The 22455-nt window shown below is 38.9% G+C and overlaps 1 protein-coding gene and 1 non-coding gene across 5 annotated transcripts in view; one reads left to right on the plus strand and one right to left on the minus strand.

Annotated features, from left to right (window-relative positions):
* The window catches only part of DOCK1 (dedicator of cytokinesis 1), a 550235-nt gene that overhangs the window by 248326 nt on the left and 279454 nt on the right, over positions 1-22455 (minus strand). The gene's annotated exons all lie outside the window — the stretch shown is intronic.
* TRNAK-UUU (transfer RNA lysine (anticodon UUU)) lies at positions 7640-7712 on the plus strand. Its single transcript has one exon. It is a non-coding gene; the product is annotated as a tRNA-Lys (tRNA).

Consider the following 22455-nt stretch of genomic DNA (forward strand, 5'->3'; position numbering starts at 1 on the left):
AGAACTTCCCTCAGCTTCTAGTAGCAAGACATCAATCTATATTATAATATAAAGGGGGATTGAGGTAAAAATACATATATGCTCTCAGTATTAAAACACAGATAGCTATCCCCAAAATATGAAATCTGAGAGTAAATTCAACAGCATCTTCAAAAGATAAAGTATTTTAGGGAAACGGCAGCAGAATTTAAACAAGAACAAAATGTTAATATTTGTAATCTTTTTACTGGTTATATGCTGCTCTGATATTTGTAGGGCCCAATCCTGCCATCCTGAATAAAAACAAATAGAACCAATACAACGTTTGAGTTTATCTCTATGAAATAAAGGTAGCAACATTTATAAGATTTAAATGACAAATGTTTGTTTTTTCTGTGGCTGCAGACATAATTATGAGAACACTTCTTCCCCTTGTGAGATTGCCCATCCAGATCCAATAATCCTAAATGTTCCAACATTGTTTGAATTTACGTATTGTTCTCCTTTACACTTTCCCTGGACAATATATGTTTTCTTTCTTTTGTATATTAACCTGAAGCAGATGTCTCACCATTGGTTCTAAGGTAACAACCCTGTCTGCCTCAACTAGAAAAAGCATATGAAGCAGTCAGGTTTCTGAAGACTGGTGAGGAAGGAATTTATAGATGAGTAATTCATTGATTCAGTGATGTATAGACTCCATTTTGCAAAGATGACTCAAAAATCCACATTTGGTCTGTGAGTGCTGGATCTCTGAGCTAGTAGAAATATGCTTAGAAAGAAAGCTCCTATGTACCCTGGTCTTCATACATCTAGCCCTATCCTCTGACCAGTAGACAATAGTGCAGTATTTTACGTTTTGTGAAACAAAGTCTGCTGATTTTTTAAAAAGACAAATATATCATCTGATATAACAATAAATTACTGAAGTCCTAAATATATTTTCATTTCCATATGTTGTGCTGTAGAAGAATGAGACTATATTTTTGGTTTTGGTGTCTGACTATGTAGACTATAATGACATTTATATCCTAGAAAGACATTTAAACAAATGTTAAATTAAGTGTTTTGTTCAAAGTTAAAATGGAAGGTATACTTCCAAACTGGACCTTTGTGGGGAACTATTCACTGTGGCTCTTAAATAAGGCAGATCAGCAGTGCCAATCTGGGAAGATCTCCCTAACTGAATAAAAGAATTTAAAACGATCATAATAAGCAGCATTTATGGTAAATTGAAGCATCACTAGTAACAAGAAAATTTACATGGATCAAAACTAAAAAAAATGGTTGAAAGACATATCACATATATACTTCTCAGTTTCCTCATCTGTATTGTGTGTATAGTGATACTTACCCTCTTTTGTAGAATGTTTTGAGATCCACAAATAAAAAGTGCTATACAGGAGTTAAGTACTATTGTTAGAGAAAAAACTGAATCCATAATGGGGAAAGATTTTAATTATCCATGTGTATTCTCTTTTAAGGTGTGTCTGGGCCAACATGTTTTCAAACTAGTCTCCATGAAAACATAGCACTATTATGAACTATTTATTAGAACTACTATAATTATGTTCTGTCTTAATGTTATTGACAGAATCTTAGTTTATAGGCCCAGAAGACATCATTGTAGTCATCTAGTCTGACCTTCCATACAGCACAGATCATTGGACTTTCCTTAATTCCTGTTTGAACTACAGCCTATCTTTAAAAATAAATTTAAAAATTTAAATTTAAAAATTTAAAAATTGCCAGTGATAAAGAGTCCACCACAAACCCTGGTAAATTGTTCCAACAGTTAATTACTCTGACTGTTAAAAATTTGCCCCCTTATTTCTAATCTGAACGTGTATGCCTACACTGCGGCTTAGAGTACGCCTTCCAGCTTGTTAGACAGACACACACTAGCTCTGCTCAAGCCAGCATGCAAAACTAGTTTGGACACAGACATAGGTAGTGGCTCGGGCTAGCCACCTGACCCCAAGTCCGTACTCTGGAGGCTAGCCGGATCCACTGCTCGTGCCATATCATTCACACTGCTATTTATAGCACAAATCTGTCTACTCGAGCTGGGAGACACTCCCAGCTGCAGTGTAGCCATACCCAATTTGTCCAGCTTCAGCTTTCAGCTATTAGATCTTGATATACCTTGGTCTGCAAGATTGAAGAGCTCATAATTAAACTTTTGTTCCCCATATATGTTCTTATAGGTTGTGATCAAGTCAACCCTTACCTTGCTCTTGGTTAAACTAAACAGATTGAGCTTTGGGAGACTATCACTATAAAGCATGTTTTCCAATCCTTTAATTCATTCTCAAAGCTCTTCTCTGAACCTCTCCAATTTATTAACATCCTTCTTGAATTGTGAACCCCAGAATGGGAACACAGTATTTCTGTATTGGTCACACCACTGCCAAATACAGGGGGAGTATAAACTTCTTACTACTACTCAAAATTCCCCTATTTATACATCCAATGGTTGCATTAGCCCTTTTGGCCAAAGCTTCACACAGGAAGCTCATGTTCAGCTGATTATCCACCACAACCCCCCAAGTTGTTTTCAGAGCCATTGCTTCCCAGGATAGAGTCCTCCATCCTGTAAATATAGTCTACCTTCTTTGTTCCTAAATGTATGACTTTACGTTTGGCCTTAGTAAAATGCTTGCTGTTTGCTAAAGGGCAGTTTGCCAAGTAATCCAGATTGCTTTGTACCTGTATCACCAACCTATCCTCTTTATTGTTTACCACTCTCCCAATTTCTGTGTCATCCACAAACTTTATCAGTAATAATGTTATATATTAATTGGTGAAAATGTGAAATAGCACAGGGCCAAGAACCAATCCTTCTGAGACTCCACTAGAAATAAAGTGGCTTTCTCTACGATTCCCATTTACAGTTATATTTTGAGACCAGTTTCAGAGTAACAGCCGTGTTAGTCTGTATTCGCAAAAAGAAAAGGAGTACTTGTGGCACCTTAGAGACTAACCAATTTATTTGAGCATAAGCTTTCGTGAGCTACAGCTCACTTCATCAGATGCATACTGTGGAAACTGCAGAAGACATTATATACACAGAAACCATGAAACAATACCTTCTCCCAAGTATTTGCTTCAACTCACCAACAACCACATACCACACAACAGAACCACTAACCCAGGAACCTATCCTTGCAACAAAGCCCATTGCCAACTGCGCCCACATATCTATTCAGGGGACACCATCACAGGGCCTAATAACATCAGCCACACTATCAGAGGCTTGTTCACCTGCACAGCCACCAATGTGATATATGCCATCATGTGCCAGCAATGCCCCTCTGCCATGTACATTGGTCAAACTGGACAGTCTCTACGTAAAAGAATAAATGGACACAAATCAGATGTCAAGAATTATAACATTCATAAACCAGTCGGAGAACACTTCAATCTCTCTGGTCACGCAATTACAGACATGAAGGTCGATATCTTAACACAAAAAAACTTCAAATCCAGACTCCAGCGAGAAACTGCTGAAATGGAATTCATTTGCAAATTGGATACTATTAATTTAGGCTTAAATAGAGACTGGGAGTGGCTAAGTCATTATGCAAGGTAGCCTATTTCCCCTTGTTTTTTCCTACCCCCCCCCCCAGACGTTCTGGTTAAACTTGGATTTGTGCTGGAAATGGCCCACCTTGATTATCATGCACATTGTAAAGAGAGTGGTCACTTTGGATGGGCTATTACCAGCAGGAGAGTGAGTTTGTGTGTGGGGGGCGGAGGGTGAGAAAACCTGGATTTGTGCTGGAAATGGCCCAACTTGATTATCAAACATATTGTAAGGAGAGTGATCACTTTAGATAAGCTATTACCAGCAGGAGAGTAGGGTGGGAGGAGGTATTGTTTCATGGTCTCTGTGTGTATATAATGTCTTCTGCACTTTCCACAGTATGCATCCGATGAAGTGAGCTGTAGCTCACGAAAGCTCATGCTCAAATAAATTGGTTAGTCTCTAAGGTGCCACAAGTACTCCTTTTCTTTTTGAGACCAATTAGTTAGGCAGTTTTTAATCCTCTGTGTGTGTGTGTGTGTGCGCGTGTGTGTAAAATATTACATTTGTATTATTCTAGTTTCTTAATCAAAATGCCATGTGGTACCCAGCCAAATGCCATAAAGAAGTCTATTACATCAACACTATTACATTTCTCCACCAAACTTGTAATCTCATCGAAAAACATACAAGGTAGTTTGACAGGATCTATTTTTCATAAATGCATGTTGATGGGTTTTACCCTCCTTTAATTTTTTTATTAATCGAGGACTGTAACATCTGTTCCACTATTTTGCCAGGGATCAATCTCAAAGGTGTTTAATGTAAGTCTTGCTAAAATACATTCCTAATCAACTTTATTTCTAGCAGACACAGAGTAAAGCTTCATTAATTTGTTATGACCTCACAGGTGTTCTGTTCATGGATGAACCATCTGAGTGTTAGCTGCCCATACAGCTTAAGCAGTTGCAACACCTACATTGCTTGACTCCATGGTTTGTCATGCAGCTGTCGCAATTACCAACTATTCCAAGTTTACGTGCATGAGATTAGGCATATCCAACACATGAAAGAGGGCTGCTTATAGTATTTTAGGGTCATCATGTCAAAATAGTGTTCAATTTCTGTATATTGTTATTAGTTGAAAGAATTGTTTTACAAAAGTAATTTACAATGGTAAAACAATAATCAGGTGTTTTAATTGCTAATGTACTGATAATCTGAATAAAAGCACATAGCCTACCAAAAGAAACTGCAGCTTCTACTGCATTTCATAGGAGAAGACTTATTATTCAGAGGTCATTTCTGCTGGCAAGAACCAAAATCTATGATCACTTTCCACCTCATTTCCCTGACAGTCTGCTCCCATTTAGTCTGTCTGGGCAGAGAGAAACTGACAGATTCCAACCCCTCCCCAACAAGTCAGATAAAGGTAAGGAAGCTCAACCAGTTCCACTCTCATCTGCTTACTGATGTACAAGATCTTTGACTGGCTCTGATCCCTCCCCTTTACCCACTGAGATCACATTTCCAGTACAAGCTTCAGGCACACTTCTGCCTTCTTGGACTGCAAGCAGCAAACATTATTTTCCCTTCTAAGAGACTGAGAATTATTTTGAACTAACATGTCTCTGATTTGAGTGTAACATGAATATTTTTCTATCTTGTTTCAACAGTTTACTATTAATCCTGCATCTTGATGCAAGTATATTTAGTGAACATTCTACTCGTTGCAGAAACTAAAGAACACACATTTACTGCTTTAACTCCATTGAAGTAATGCTGACCATAAAGCATGGAACTTCTAGAGTCAGACAGATGCCAAAACTTTGAAGTGTCACATTCGGAGAATTAGCAGTGAGTGCTGGGGAAGTGCACTGTTAGTCATGTGAAAGACATCATCTTTTTTTAAATCTATCATCATAGATATGATACCTGACAATATTTGAGAGAAAAGGCAGTTTATTATTTTTACATAAACTGATAAATTATTCTCATGTTAACGACCTGGCTGATTATTTATTTATTTATAAGTGTGTTGAGAGATGGATAGGTGTGTGATATAAATAGAAAGAATGCGTCTTCAGACCCACTCTACATAGACAAGAGGAGTGTGCACTATGCAAAGCATATGAGAAACAAATACAGTGAGTCAGATCTTCCATTGCTGTAAATCAGCATAACTCTTCTGAAGCACATTTACTCCACTGAGATTCAGGCCCATTATATATAATTTACAGATTGAATAAATATTTATTTTGAAATCAGATATAACACATTCAAGTTAAAAGCTGATTAGTATTTATATTGGTATAAAAGCATTATAAAGGACCAGTAAACAATACAACTGGTCCATTTACTTTTAGGGACACATCCCACCTTGCCCAGGTAGACACAGAAAATCCTAAATGCACAGGAACCTCTTGTTCTGTATTGGGAGGGGACAGCAGTCCACAGAAGGCCATCCCCATAGTATGGCATGATGTTGTGAGGGTAGGCTATTTAGAGGCCAGGAGATCAGCCATTATACAGATCTAGAAGCCTGAAATACCTGCCTTGGAAAGTCAATGTGCAGCGGCTCATTGGTTATAGTACTGGTATAGTATAGTGAAGTACAATAACTTCACTTCTGCTCCATGCCCAGCTACTGGAACAGAGAAAATAATTCCTTTCCCCAAATCCTTTTTTATAAGTCCATTAACTTGTTTTTTGTTTATGGGATGAATAATAGTTGGGTTGCACCATTTGACCCTTATGAATTGCATAACACAGCACCCATCTTAAATTATAGTACAAAACTGAGTCCCAGTAGTGACTTCATAGAATCACAGAATATCAGGGTTGGAAGGGACCTCAGGAGGTCATCTAGCCCAAACCCTGGCTCAAAGCAGGACCAATCCTCAACTAAATCATCCCACCAGGCCTTTATCAAGCCTGACCTTAAAAACCTCTAAGGAAGGAGATTCCACCACCTCCCTATGTAACGCATTCCAGTGCTTCACCACCCTCTTAGTGAAAAAGTTTTTCCTAATATCCAACCCAAACCTCCCCCACTGCAACTTGAGACCATTACTCCTTGTTTTGTCATCTGCTACCACTGAGAACAGACTAGAGCCATCCTCTTTGGAACGCCCTTTCAGATAGTTGAAAGCAGCTATCAAATCCCCTCTCATTCTTCTCTTCTTCTGCAGACTAAACAATCCCAGTTCCCTCAGCCTCTCCTCATAAGTCATGTGTTTCAGCCTCCTAATCATTTTTGTTGCCCTCCGCTGGACTCTTTCCAATTTTTCCACATCCTTCTTGTAGTGTTGGGCCCAAAACTGGACACAGTACTCCAGATGAGGCCTCACCAATGTCGAATAGAGGGGAAAGATCATGTCCCTCAATCTGCTGGCAATGCTCCTACTTATACAGCCCAAAATGCTGTTAGCCTTCTTGGCAACAAGGGCACCCTGTTGACTCATATTCAAGCTTCTCGTCCACTGTAACCCATAGGTCCTTTTCTGCAGAACTGCTGCCTAGCCATTCGGTCCCTAGTCTGTAGCGGTGCATGCGATTCTTCGGTCCTAAGTGCAGGACTCTGCACTTGTCCTTCTTAAACCTCGTCACATTTCTTTCGGCCCAATCTTGAGCCTTATTAAACAGCAGGCACCATAGTTACTAACTAAATAGGCCAATTTTTTTTAAAAAATAAATGAGTGCATAACGTCAGGTCCTAAATGTACATTTATGCACCTAAATATGTGGCCTAATTTTCACATCTATTGAGTAGAGTGGTGGAAAATAGAAAAATAATTTTGTGGGGGAAAATGAAATTTCAAAGTTGTTTCCTTTTTCACAGGGATCACAATGGAATAATTTTACATTTTTGGTGATATTTTAATTGAAATTTTTGATTAAAATCACTACTTACATTGTTCATTTACCAAAAAACACTGCTCTCAATGAAAACCAGGTTTTTGAAGAATAAAATTTTTGCTAATAGTCTCAAAAATGATTTTGCTGAAAGTGTCCATAAAGTTTAAACAACAAATGTTGTGGAAATTTTTTGTCAACATTTTTTCATGAAAAGTTTCATTGTTGCAAAAAGCCTATTACAGCAAAAACACTTTTCATATGAAAAATTCCAACTGAGCCTTGCTAGCTCAGTTGGTAGAGCATCAGACTTTTAATCTGAGGGTCCAGGGTTCAAGTCCCTGGTCAGGCAATGAGCTATTTCCCAAGATTATAAAAGTCTATCACTTTGGCATCCTTCTGCGTGTCCTTTGGGGTGGAGGGATAGCTCAGTGGTTTGAGCCTTGGCCTGCTAAACCCAGGATTGTGAGTTCAATCCTTGAGGGGGCCATTTAGGGATCGGGGCAAAAATTGGGGATTGGTCCTGCTTTGAGCAGGGGGTTGGACTAGATGACCTTCTGAGGTCCCTTCCAACCCTGATATGCTATGCTATCCTATGCTATGAACTAGTGCTGAGCAGCTTGCTGTTCCTGTTGAAATTACAGTCCTCAGCACCTTTGACAATCAGGCCATTTATTTAGGTAAGTAAATACGGACCTCAGGGGACTAACATGAAGTACCCATTTTCAAAAAATCTTGGAGGAAGTATTTACTACTTAATGGGCAACCCAGAGAACAGCCCTGACAAAGCCTCCTGTTGGAACTTCAGGGTTTGTTGTTGGTGTTTTTACACAATCTTATCACTCTAATATCACATACATATTGATGAATAAGGCCGTAACAAACATAGGAAAACTCTTTTCAAATTTTTGTTAAAGGAACGAAATAGAAAATCAGATTACTGCCATGAAATTTTGCATCCATGTAAACCTTGATATGAACTATGAACTCCATCAAACTGGGATGAATTCCAGCATTCTTTTTTTCAGTATTTAGGATTATTATAAAACAGTTGAAATACAAGGCCTTCATGCCACTCAAGTCTCACATCTGGACATGCAGTGAGACATGGTCAGAGTGGCAAGAACAGCAGGTACCATGTGCTTCCAACAAGTCACAGAAAGGGTCTCCACACAACCCCATATAGCAGGAAGATCAACCTTTGATTATAGCTTGATACATTCTCCTGGGAGAACCACACACACAGTTTTCACCACAGGAAAACAGAGGTATCTAAAACAACTACTACCTACTGTTTATGCTTTCACTCAGAAAGAGAAAAAATTCTTTGAGATCTTCATAAAATGGTACTGCTTAGACATCCATTAAAATGTACTGTATCTTGTAGTCTCTTACAGTTAAACTGGAATCCAATCCAGTGCTTGATCAAAGCCCATCGACATCAATGAGTGTCTTTTGACTGGTTTTAATGACTGTGATTCAAGCCCTCAGATCAGCAGTTAAATCTGAAATGTATTATGAAAAAAAAAACTACTCTATGTAAGCGAGTTGTTAAAATTCTGACCACATTTCCTTTATTTCTACTATTATATTCACCAGATCAAAGAGCAGCTACTTCAACCTGCTACCAACTGCATTTAACAATTTTACTTTGTTGTTTGGTAAATGAGAGTAAATATACATCAGAAACTACAAATAAGAAGATTACAAATAATTAAAATCACTCCTATTAAAGTGAGTTTCAAACTTTTTAACCAAAATTCACATAAATCCTTGAAAATAGATGGTAGACAAACAAAGCTGCCACTAATTTTATTACAGGATTGACAACAAGGAACTATAAAAAAGATTTCACAGACTATAAAACGTGCATATAAAATTTGTTATACATGAATGAGTTATACATAAAAATACAGTGTTAGGTATAGTGTTAGGTACTGTAGCCAGACGACCCGCACCCCCATAATTGGTCTTTCGAGTGCAATCTGCACAATTTCCTGTGATGCTGTTACAAAGCCACAAGCAGTGGAAGGTTCCCAACGATGTTAGATGCTTGCTTAAAGCTGCATTGCTCTATATTACCAATTGTATTCATGCTTATGAATACGGAATCAATTAATGTAAGCAATGAGTGAGAGAGTGAGAGTAACAGCCAATGACAAAACAAAGAAGCAAATATCACTTTTTATGGAACCATGATATTATTTTGGTGAAAGCATAAATCTCAAGACGGACAGCCAGGTGGTTACCAACAAGGAAATGTAACAGCGCACTAAACTTGGGACAGGACTGGGAGCAACAGAGCTCTCCTGCAGATCGAAAGGGACTTTGGGGACTCTCGTCACCTCATGTCCAATCTCCAGGCAGCTGTCGCCTGGCCAGCCTCAGCCACCTGCAAAACTGAAATCAACATCTGTGCCTGTAGCCTGCCAGCATGAATTGTGTTGGGTGTGTGAGTATAATTTTGCAAGTAAGGAATGCCAATAAAATCAACCCTCAGTGCTGCTCTAGTTTGACTTTTGTTTGTGGTTATTTCTTGGCTGGTTCCAAGAATGGGTAACAGGTACTTACAAAAGACAGAGCATTTTTACAAGCAATGTCCTCTGGGGATGCTAGTGCTCTCCTTATGATTTTTTTTTTTTTTTGCTTTAAATACAGATTTAAAATATTAATGACAGAGTTATGTTATTGGCAGTGAAAAATGTTTTCAGAGTTGTGGTGGGTAAAAAATATTGACTACAGTAAAAGTGATAGTACATTCACAATTCTTGTCATTTCATTAGTAAGTCCTAGTCCTCTAAAATATAAAATATGATTCTGAATATGGGTTGCCACATTCCACTCTTATAAAACTTAAGATATGTAACCCTACAGCACTGCAACATGTAGTTTAACAGCATGGACTTTTGTGGTACAAATTACAAATGACACCAAAAAAAGTAATGGATGTTGTTATGAAAACTATTTTCCTGATGGCACATCCATTAAACTAAAGTGGCCCGTTTGCAAAATATAATAGTTATAATAGCGCTTTCTCATAAAACAACAGAGTCTGTATAATGTTTAAAATAATTTTGTTTGTATCTTATAGAATATAGATAGTACATTATACATTATAGTAATTTTCCTCACAGAAAGCTGAACAATCCTATTTGAAGATGACAATATATCTTCTCCCAAATAGCTACAGTTCATCATTTTGGGCCTAATTCTGCAAGGCTCTGAGTGCTCCCAGAGTGGTGCTTGGTGCTCCCAGCTTGGAGTGGAAGACCCTCAGCAAGTGTGCAGCACCTTGCAGACTCTGAACTTTTCACTGTAATGAAAAACAGTAATAGATAATTTAAAAAAAAATTGCTAAAAAATCCACAAATTAAATTTCATTACAACCTATTTCACTTTTTGCTATCATTTCCAAGAAATGGATGACTTTGCTCTCTAATATGTAGAAATGAAAATGTTCTGCATATTGTCAAATAAAAATTAATCAACTGCACAAAAATTTCAGATTGAGAAATATTTGTGGTTTTACTCCAAGGCAGGATCAAAAAGGCCTCTGCCAGAAGCTGGCAATGGGAGACAAGGGACGGATCACTTGATGATTACCTGTTCTGTTCATTCCCTCTGGGGCACCTGGCATTGGCTACTGTATGGAAGACAGGATACTGGGCTAGATGGACCTTTGGTCTGACCCAGTATGGCCGTTCTTATATTATGTTCTTATGAGAAGAGACCAGTTTTTAGTCAGAAATTATCTTAACTTTTGATTGAAAACAGAAAAAAGGCCAAATGGAAGAAAGGGGAGGTTGATAATAATGAATATAAATCAGAAGCTCAGAATTACAGAAAATTGATAAGGGAGGCAAAAGTACTCAAGGAGAAATCCTATTGTCCCTGACTCTGGTGGATTTTTTAAGTATATGAGGAACAAAAATAATCCTGACAATGTTGTTGGTTTATTACTAGATAGAAATAGTAGAATTGTCAATTACAATGCAGAAAAGGTAGAAATGTCAAATAAATATTTCTATTCCATATTTGTGAAAAAAAAACAAATGATGTTGTCTTGTCATATGATAATGAAACCCTTTCACTTCCAACAGTAACACAAGAGGATGTTAAACAGCAGCTTGTAAAACTTGACACTTTTAAATCAGCAGGTCCACATCATTTGCACCCAAGAATTTTTTAAAAGGTGGCCAAATGGCTCTCTAGACCATTAATGCTGATTTTCAATAACTCCTGGAACACCAGAGAGGTTCTAGAAAACTGGAAGAACGCTACTGTTGTGCCAATATTTAAAAGGAGTTAACAACATGACCTGGGTAATTATAGGTCTGGCAGCCTAATGTCAATCCTGAGCAAAATAATGGAACAGCTGATATGGGACTCAATTAATATAGAATTAAAGGTAGGTAATACAATGAATGCCAAGCAGTATGGGTTTACGGAAAATAAATACTATCAAACTAAATTATTCCATTCAATCCAATATGGAACAAAAACAATTTTAAAACCTCAAAATGGAATTGTCATTCTCCAGACAGCTACGATACTGATTTAGGCCCCAGTTCAGCAAAGTACTCAAACATATGCTCAAATTCCATGGACTACAACTGGATTTAAGCATGGGCTTAGGCGCTTTGCTGAATCAGGGCCCTAATCCTGAGACTAGCCCAGGTCAGAGCCATTACATACTGGCAGTGTCTCTACAGATAGATGTTAGAGGCCAAAGGAGTGTAAATTCATTACATCTGAAGAGAAAGTGAGGGCAGGGGGGAGGAAGGTGGCTCTAAGTCACCTTTTGCATTCCCCTGATTCTGGGCTGCCTTGGGGCTAATTTAGAGTAGCCCTGTCATAAATATAAAGGGACGGGTAAACACCTTTAAATCCCTCCTAGCCAGAGGAAAAACCCTTTCACCTGTAAAGGGTTAAGAAGCTAAGACAACCTTGCTGGCACCTGACCAAAATGACCAATGAGGAGACAAGATACTTTCAAAGCTGGAGGGGGGTGGGAAACAAAGGGTTCTCTCTGTCTGTGTTGTTTTTTGCCGGGACCAGAGCAGGAATGCAGGTCAGAACTCCTGTAAAGAGTTAATAAGCAATCTAGTTAGATTCTGTTTTGTTTACATGGCTGATAAAATAAGTTGTGCTGAATGGAATGAATATTCCTGGTTTTGTGTCTTTTTGTAACTTAAGGTTTTGCCTAGAAGGATTCTCTATGTTTTTAATCTGACTACCCTGTAAGGTATTTACAATCCTGATTTTACAGAGGTGATTTTTTTACTTTTTCGGCAATTAAAATTCTTCTTTTAAAAACCTGATTGCTTTTTCATTGTTCTGAAGATCCAAGGGTTTGGGTCTGTGTTCACCTATGCAAATTGGTGAGGATTTTTATCAAGCCTTCCCCAGGAAAGGGGATGTAGGGCTTTTGGGGATTTGGGGGGGAAAGACGTTTCCAAGCGGGCTCTTTCCCTGTTATTTTTGTTAGACGCTTGGTGGTGGCAGCAATAAGGTCCAGGGACAAAAGGTAAAATAGTTTGTACCTTGGGGAAGTTTTAACCTAAGCTGGTAGAAATAAGCATAGGGGTTTTTTTCATGCAGGTCCCCACATCTGTACCCTAGAGTTCAGAGTGGGGAAGGAACCTTGACAAGCCCAAGGAAATGTTGAGTACTTTGCCACACCACTTCTCTGCTTCACCTGTGTAGGGAGCAGGAGGAAGAGCGGGTGGCATACAGCTAGTTTTGCCAGCTCTACATTTCCTGAAGTATCCTGGCAGGGAATCCTCAGCTGCCCCTTCAGGCAGCGCCAGCTCCAGGCATCAGCTTTCCAAGCAGGTGCTTGGAGCAACATTCAGAATGGGATGGCAGTCTGTGTCTCAGGGCAGCAATTCGGTGGCGACTGCTTGGGGTGGCAAAATTGGTAGAGCCACCCCTGCCTTCAGGTCAGTTTACTGTTTGCATTGCATTGCTAAGGCAGCACAAATCTAGTGGAGTCAGGGATGACAATCTGACCCTAGATTCGCTGCTACAGTTTAAATCTAGAAATGATTAGCAAACAGTAACGAAACTCACATGAACTGAGACTTGAGGTTGTCTTTATCACACAAAATTTTACCAAAGCAGTTACTTTCTCTAGAAGACTTTGCATAAATAAATTCTCTCCATCAAACAGGTTGTCTGCCATTTACAGCTCACTGTACATTCATGAAGGATGTTCTTAGAAGAATGCTAAGGAGATTTTATAAATTTTATACATTTTCAGTCACATGTTGGTAAACAGAAGACCTTGGGTTTGGGTGCAAAGAAACAAACAGGACAGGAAGTGAGAAACAGACTCATGGTGGTCTGAATATAAGACTTGGAAGCAGGAATTCCTAAATTCTAAACTTATGATACAGACCTGGCAAAGTATCTTACCCTCTTTGCCTCAGATTCCCTGTTGCTAAATACAGATGATAACACAGATGCCCCCTGACTTATGCAATCATTCCATTCCAGAAAGCCTTGCGTAACTTGAATTTTGCGTAAGTTGGAAATGTATACCCGTACGTTATGAAAAATTTCTGCAACTCAAAAATCCTATTTCTGGCTTATGGAACTTTTTCCGTAAGTGCGAATTTGAGTAAATCGGGTCTTGCGGATAACCTGGGGAGCGTCTGTACCTACCTCACATTAGGAGGATTAATTAATTATATTTGAGCATGTATCTGACGTGCTTTGAATATGAAAGTCACAACGTCACTCAATTTTAGCACTCAATCTGTAAATGAATTGTATGGAAAACAAATTAGAACTTTCTCTAAAGCAAATAATGTAGGTAGAGCATACAGAACCCCCTGAACGACTACAGAGTATTTACAAAGATACTGAAAACTCATCTAAATGGAATAAAATATTCAATGCAGCTGGGGGACAGACACATACATAAATACTACAGTCAAGTGTCCTCTCTTTACATTGCTTTTCATTAATACAGGTACTGGATGTTCTTATTGTGTCTTTAAAATACCTGCTAAAAATACAACTTTATTGTTGGCACATCATCTGAGACTTTAACAAGTAGGAGAGTCTGTTTGAACTAAAAGGCAGAGTGGGTTTTGTTTTTAACTCTCTCTCTCTCTCTGTCACCTCCACTGAGATGCTGGTAAACTGACCACTGGCTCTGAAAACAGAAGACTAGATTTAGCAGTAATTTTGCATGTTGTTTTCCTCTGAGAATAAGATTTGTTGCATGATTATCACAAAAGAAAAACAAAACAAAAAAGAGAAACAAGATAAGATCTCAGAGGTAGAACTTTGCCCTTCAGTAAGACAGTTTTTTTCAGGGATGCGAGTGTCAGTGTGAAAGCAGAAAGTAGAGTAGCACAGTAATGCACTTGTATTGTTAATTAACTACATGATAGTACTTTTGTGTGTGTGTGTTTGAAGTGAACATCAGTCTGGGGCTTCAAGCTTATTTGAGACTTGGCGTAAGTTTACAAAAAAGATATGTCTACCGCACTAATGGATTGTCAAACTCTGTACAGGAACCTGGCATCATGATTAAATAATGACAATCAATGGCTGTAAACAAGACAGGGAAAGTGAAACCTCTGTGGACTAGTCCTACGTGGCAAAATTCTACCTGTGGCTGAACACACTTGTGAACAGCAATGTTAGCTGACATAATCCTCAACACAGTTTAACCATCAGTGTAGATCAGTGCTGAGCATTGTGTCAATTAACTAGATTAAACTCTTCTCAAATCAGATAAAGAATTTGCCTCGATCTAAAATTTACAGAATACCACAAACAGTAAGATATAATTACTTATTGTACACAAAACTAGCAAGTTTTGATCTGTGACAACTGTATTAAGAAGGGTTACAATTCAGTAGCTCCAATGTTTGTGATGGCCTTCACATGTTATAAGTATTGTTTCTGTTGTAACCATATTATGTTCTAATATGCTGCAGTAAGATATCAGCATGATAACTCATAGGGATGTTATGTTTTTTTTAAATGAACCACATCTTCAAATGAAACATGTAGATCCTTCTTAATGAAGACCAAGTAATTATCTTCGGAAATTTTTACTTTTCAGGGAAATGCTGTCTAAATAGTAGCTGATCAGATGAACAACTACAAAGGCATATGAATACTGTATCCTGCAAATGTTGTAGCCTACTTGGACCTCCAAACATGATCACAGATACACCTTTCAAAAGTGATCTTGCCATTATTTCAGAGTTCCTCTCCTGGCAGATATGGAAATATGTCAAGGACGATTAAATATTTGAAAACTAGAAATATAAAGCAAAATCTTTTTCTCTAGGATGAAAATGTAAATTATATTTATAATCTAGCATTTCTAGAAGTGGAATACATTTCACAAAACATACAGCATACAGAGTATATAAAAAACTTCTCCTGCAGCTTCAGGAATGAAATGTGTTAACGGATTTTAGTAATTAGCTACAGAGTATCATAAAACTAAAATAAACCTTGCAAGGGTTTTAATCTGCTCATATTATGTGGTTTAATACCATCAATAGTTTATCAGAAAACATAGCAAAATAATTCCAACTATTCATTCATATAGCATTTCAAAATACAGATTTGTAATACTTCTCTGCATTACATAGGATTACAACATTATGCACCACAAAGCATCCAGGAGGGCATGAAGGAGAAGAGGCATTTTGTGAGTAGGCCACTTAGTGACAAGAATATGGCCAGTAGGTGCACCGGCCACAAAACGCATGCATTGGGAGGAAAGTGCTGGTGTTCCCTGCCCTAACTGAAATTTGGCAGGTGAAATAAGCATAGATTACATACCTTCAGGGCATGCTGTTAGCACCATCTTTTTACATAGACTTATCAGGAGAAACCTGAGGTGGTGAATTTTGTGAGGGAAGTCAGTCTCTGGAAAGGAAAGTTCTTTTTCATTGTAGACTGAGATTCAGTTTTGTTAAGGGTTGGCTGCTAGTTACAACTTGGATTGCTATTTCAAAAATTCTGTAAAAGGTTCCTACAGTACAAAAAAGAGCAGCTATTTCATATTTTTATATCAAAAACAAAACAAACAATATTTTGGAATCCCATTATAGATAAACAATATTTTTTTTCAAATCAATGGGTAAGAAAATTTTTCCAATACAAAATTCAGACATTATAGAAAGTACTTTGTTCAATTATTTATTATAATTTAATTTTAATTTACTGTGATAATATTTCACAGTATGTTAGTAAATGAATTTTATTTATACAGAACTGCAGGTGATCATGGTACTTTAGAGACTGATAGCATTACAAATCCATATATCAAGGATCTTATAATTTAAATTAGATTTCCCATAACAAAGGATGGCAAAAAAGACAATGAAAAGAAACTGGAATATTAGCTTCTAGTAGATTTCAGCAGAGGATCTGAGAGGAGAGCAGCATTCATGTGGCAAATCTATTCTCCTCTTCCCAGTAGTTTCCTTAGCCATACTGTATTTCATCTCCCATGTGATCATTTTACTCAGATGCTCAGACATATCTAAAACTAATGGTTAGGAGGAGGCTAGTATTAGTAACAACACTTCTCTAGCAATTTTCATCCGCAATTACAAAGTGCTTTACAAACATCAGTGGATAAGCCTAATCTCCATTTCAGTAACAGAGAAACAGAGGCACAGAGAAGGAAGGTGACTTGCTCAAGGTCACTTAGTAAGTCAGTCACAGAGTTGGAATCAGAATCCAGATCTGCAGTCTGGTGCCCTATGTGCTGCAGCATGCTGACTGCATTGATTGGACCAACGTAACCTGACAACAAATCTGACAACATAACCTGACAACATCCTATGGATGTTTGTAGCAGCAAGAGGAGCAGAGTGATCACCAAGGGCTCAATGACTCTCTTAGGGGAATTTTGAACTGGCAAGTAATTATATTACTATTTGTTTTTGCATTTGGCACGAGGTGTGAATTTTTATATACTGAATCTGCAGCCTGGTTTACTTTCCAAAAGGTGACACATGTGGCTGAATTTGGTGACAAAGTAGAGCTTAAAATTTTATAGATACATGTCTGTGGAATTTCCATTTGGACAATTAACACAACAACGTTCCTACTTAAATGTTTTCCTGAGGACAGTACTGGAAACTACTTACATTTTTATTTTATTTTAAACTGCTCTCTGTCTATAGTTACCTTATCTTGACACTGGACAGAATAATTGAGTCCTGATACAACTAAATGGAAAGTGTCCTAGAGAGTAGTAATTTATTGAATTAGTTCTTTGCAGTTGAAACCAGGATGGATTTGGCCCAATGATTTATTTGTGGTGACATTTGGTGGTTTCTACAAGAACGATAAACTCCTTTCCTATAATGGTATCAATTACATTTGAATTTTATTTCTTATTAAACACAGAACTACGCAGAATACTAATAGGGATTACTTCAGACAGCCTATTACTGAACAAGGCATAGTTACAGGAAGATCTTCAAAAACTCACAGTGCATTTCAATGAAAAGAATACAAGATAAATCTACAGTAATAAATATGGACAAAAATAGCTGAACTTTATACACTGGAAAAATAACTTCATTAAACCTTTTCCAAGTAGGTTAAGAAATCAGATGATCAAATATTTCAATACAGTATTTCCTAACACAAACTCTTCTAGGTGAAGTAATTTCTTTTAAAGTTTTCACATTCCAGACTAAAGAGAACAGCTAGCGTAACTGGACTTGGCAGAAGTAAGGTATGGCTCAAATAAAAGTCAAATTACTCCCCATAGGACAGATAGTGAGCCAGACCATTTAGTGGTAAGCTGGGAATTTTTGCTCAATTTGAACCTCATGCTTCATTCCATGTCATCTTTGAAATAGTGCCTTAGAAAGCAAAGTCTGAGGGCTTGTCTACATGGCACAGCAAAGCACACTAGAGGGGTCTGATTTGTAGAGCGCTCTAACATGCAGCACTTTGCCCCATGTAGACCCTGTTGGCATGAACTTGATACCTTTTAGTTCACACCAGTAGGGTCTACACAGGGCGGTTAGAGTGCAGCAGGTTAGAGCTCTACAGGGCTGGCCTTACCATGAGGGAAACTGAGGCAGCCGCCTCAGGTGCTAGACTGAGGGGGCGGGGGCACCAATAGGACCCAGAGTGTAGAAAATTGTGTCTGCTGCTGATGCAGATGGATTCTCTCTGCTCTAGATGCACAGAGATGGTGGAGTGCTGTGCTGGAGGAAGGAGGGCACAAGAGACATAACAGGCAGGCAGGAGAAAAGGTGAGAGGGAATAACAGAAAGCAGCAGAAGCTGCAGGGAGAGAGAGGAGGAGGAGCCTCTTATGTACCCCTCTAGCACCCCCAGGAGCCTGGACTGATTAACACCAGCTTCTCAGGGAGCTTCCTGTTTCCTGCTGCTTCCCTGAACCCACTTGAGGAGAACAGGCAGTCAACTGAAGTAGTAGGTGCCAGTTAGGCCTTTAAGATGCTATCTTCCCTCGCCAGGCCCTGTGACCAGCCTGCTTATTTGTCCCCTTCAACTGAGTGTTGAGAGCCACTATAGTGGGCACAGAACAGCAATCATGAGTGAAAGAAGAAAACACCCCTCTGGGGCAGCATCCAGAAAAAGAAAGCAAGCAAAGGAAGCTTTTCTATCTAAGCAGGAAAGACTTCTCCTGAGATACCTAGACACAAATGTTCACAGTGAGCCTTCCGGCCTCAGTGTGGATGTGAGTGGTGAGGAGATGCCTGATCTTCCAATTAGTCAGAGTGCAGGTGACCTGGCAGCTATTGCAGCATCCATATCTCCATCTCAAATGGATGTAACCATGCACATTCCTGAAGAAAAGTGTAGATCAGAGAAGAGTGTGGTGGAGCTGCAAGAAACAGCTGCTGCTGAGTTTAGTTCCTTAAGTCTAGATGATCCAGGACTATGGACCCACTTGAGCAGTAGCCTGCGGGACTTCCTTGTACTGCATGGGCCACAGCAAGTGAAAAACTTCATGTTTGCCAAAGACAATGAAAATAGAAGTTTCCATCCAACATATTACTGGCGTGAAATCCCCAATGGTGACAAAATGGAGAGGCCATGGCTTATGTACTCAAAAACACAGAATGCTGCATAGTGTTTTTGTTGCAAACTCTTCCAGTCTAATGTTCCAGCCACACTGAGTTCTACAGGAACAAAGGACTGGAAAAATCTGGCTAGAAATCAGGCATGCCATGAGAAGGCGGCAAATCACGAGAGAGCATTCCACAGGTGGAAAGAGCTTGAGATGAGACTAAGGTTAAAAGCCACCATAGATGATCAACATCAAGAGAAGATTGCATCAGAGTCTCTTTACTGGCAAAATGTTCGGAAAAGGCTCATTGCCATTGTAAGAATGCTTGCTACCCAAAACCTAGCACTGCATGACACTTCAGATCAGCTGTATGTGACAAACTAAGGAAACTTCCTCAAAATTGTGGCGCTGATGGCTGAGTTTGATGCTGTACTCCAGGAGCATCTAAGAAGAGTCACCACCCAAGAAATGTACACACACCACTACCTTGGAAAAACAATTCAAAATGAGATCATACAGCTACTGGCAACAAAAGTCAAACAGAAGATTGTGGCAGATCTGAAGTCAGCAAGATATTACTCTGTTATTCTGGACTGCACATCTGACATCAGCCATATGGAACAATGATTTTAATGGTGCGTTTTATAACAACAGAACCTAGTGAAAATGTCCCTGCAATGGTGACTGTCAGAGAGCATTTTCTAGAATTTATTGACATTGATGATACTACAGGAGCTGGTATGACAAATGTGCTTCTTAAAAAGCTGAAAGATACGGGAATTGTGATAGCCGACATGAGAGGAAAGAACAGAGGAGTGCAGACACGGATCCGAGAGTTAAACCTTCAAGCTTTTTTTATCCCATGCAGTTCTCATTCACTGAACTTGGTGGTCAGTGATGCAGCATCAGCTTCTAGTGAGGCTGCTGAATTTTTTAATGTAATTCAAAGCATCTATGTATTTTTCTCTGCATCAACTCAACAACGCCAAATTTTGAAGCAACATCTGGGAATATCCTCTCTGACATTGAAACCACTGAGTGCCATACGATGGGAAAGTCGAGTGGAGGCGATAAAGCCCATCAAACACCAAATTGGGAAGATACATGATGCCATAGTTGCCATTATGGAGGATAATGCTATGACAGGAACTGTTCGTGGAAGAACAGTGGCAGAGGGAAATGGAATCACCAGAAACATATATAACTTCCAATTTCTGTGTGGCTTAGTGTTGTGGCATGACATACTGTTTGAAATAAATGTTGTAAGCAAGAGACTCAAAGGCGTTGACCTTGATATATCTGGAGCAATGGAACAACTGGACAAAGCAAAGTCAGACCTACAGTCTTACCGGTCAGATGAGGGATTTCAAAACATTCTGAAGAGTACACAGAAGTTGGCAGAGGAACTTCACACTGAAGCTATTTTCCCATCCATTCAAGAATACAAGAGTCACCGAAGATGATGATAGTTTGATTACAAGGCACGGGATAATCCCACAAGAGACCCCAAACAACAATTCAAAGTTGAATTCTTTAACCAGGTGCTAGATTGTGCAATACAGTCAGTTGAAGAACATTTCATGCAGCTCAAGGAACACGGCAGTATATTTGGGATGTTGTATGATATTCCAAAACTCCTCATTATACCTGAAGAAGACCTACACCAGCAATTCAGGGCACTAGAGACAGTGTTGACACATGATGACATGCGTGATATTGAGTGATTTAGGTGATGAACTGAAAGCCCTTTCAAGATACATTTCAGCAGGATCAACTCCAAAGGCTGTTCTGGAATATATGTGCACAAATAAAATGACCACCCTCTTTCTAAATGCTTTTGTTGCTCTGCGCATACTTCTAACACTTCCTGTAACAGTTGCCAGTGGAGAACGCAGCTTCTCCAAGCTGAAGTTAATAAAAACACATCTACGCTCCACAATGACACACGAGAGGTTGGTTGGCCTTGCAACCATCTCAATAGAGCATGAGCTGGTCCAGACTGTGGACCTTCAGCAGGAAGCAGTTCAAATCTTTGCAACCAAGAAGTCACGGAAAGCACCACTTTGAGTATTCAAACAGATAAAAATGCCAGTGTTTACTATGCAGACAAGAAAAGTTACATTTGCTGTTCAGGCGTTTGAAAGTTAAGTGTTACTTAAAATTTTTGAAGAAGGCATTTAAAGTTGTTAGTTCTCCTTTATTGGGGTAGGTAGCAGAACAATACCATGAGAGGAGTAGAACAGGAAGAAGGCAGAATTGAGACCTTTCAAAGTTTTGGCCCAAGCGAGGGAGTATGGGGGCGTCATTTGAGCTCCCTGCCTCAGGTGCCAAAATGTTGTAGGCCGGCCCTGTCTACAAATCACACCCCACTACTGCATTTTGCTGGTGCCACGTAGACAAGCCTTGAGCAACATAAACTTCTCAACAAATGTGCACTGCTCAGACAATAGCAACAAACATTTTCACTGTTGCTGCACCACAAGGTAAAGGGAGCATGACTCGGCTTAGTTAGGAGGAGGATGTGGAAAGTAATGACTCAAGCAGCATGCTCCCATGATAACCTGTAACTTATTCTGTAAATGGACAAATAGAATAATGCAGACAATTGCTTCATGGTTTCTTCATACTTTTTTCATGGCCTTCAAGGTAAGAACACACAGCAAGTGGTAACCCAGCCAGTGGTAGTACAGCATGGTAGAAAATAGCTGTGAAGGCTGATAAGCAGGCAGAGGAGTGGGCAAGAAACATGCAAAAGTTTACAGATTTATAGAATCTAGCCAGGTGTTCCCGGTGACTTTCTGGTCCCAATGCCACTGGCAGGTCACATCCCCTATCTCCAATTCTCTTTCATGTACCTTACCTGGACAAAGGGATGACTATGTTTTGTACACATATTTTGTCGGGCTTCAAAAAGCAAGCTTATTACTATTATTATGAGACATTATTTTAAGGAGCCTTTCCCTTTCTATGAGGAGCCTTTATGATTTATTTTATGTATCTCTATGTATTAAGAATTAGGCTCTTTATATTGTATATGCAGTTTTTTCATATTA

Source organism: Lepidochelys kempii, chromosome 7 (genome assembly GCF_965140265.1).
Source record: "Lepidochelys kempii isolate rLepKem1 chromosome 7, rLepKem1.hap2, whole genome shotgun sequence".
Taxonomy (NCBI): Eukaryota; Metazoa; Chordata; order Testudines; family Cheloniidae; genus Lepidochelys; species Lepidochelys kempii.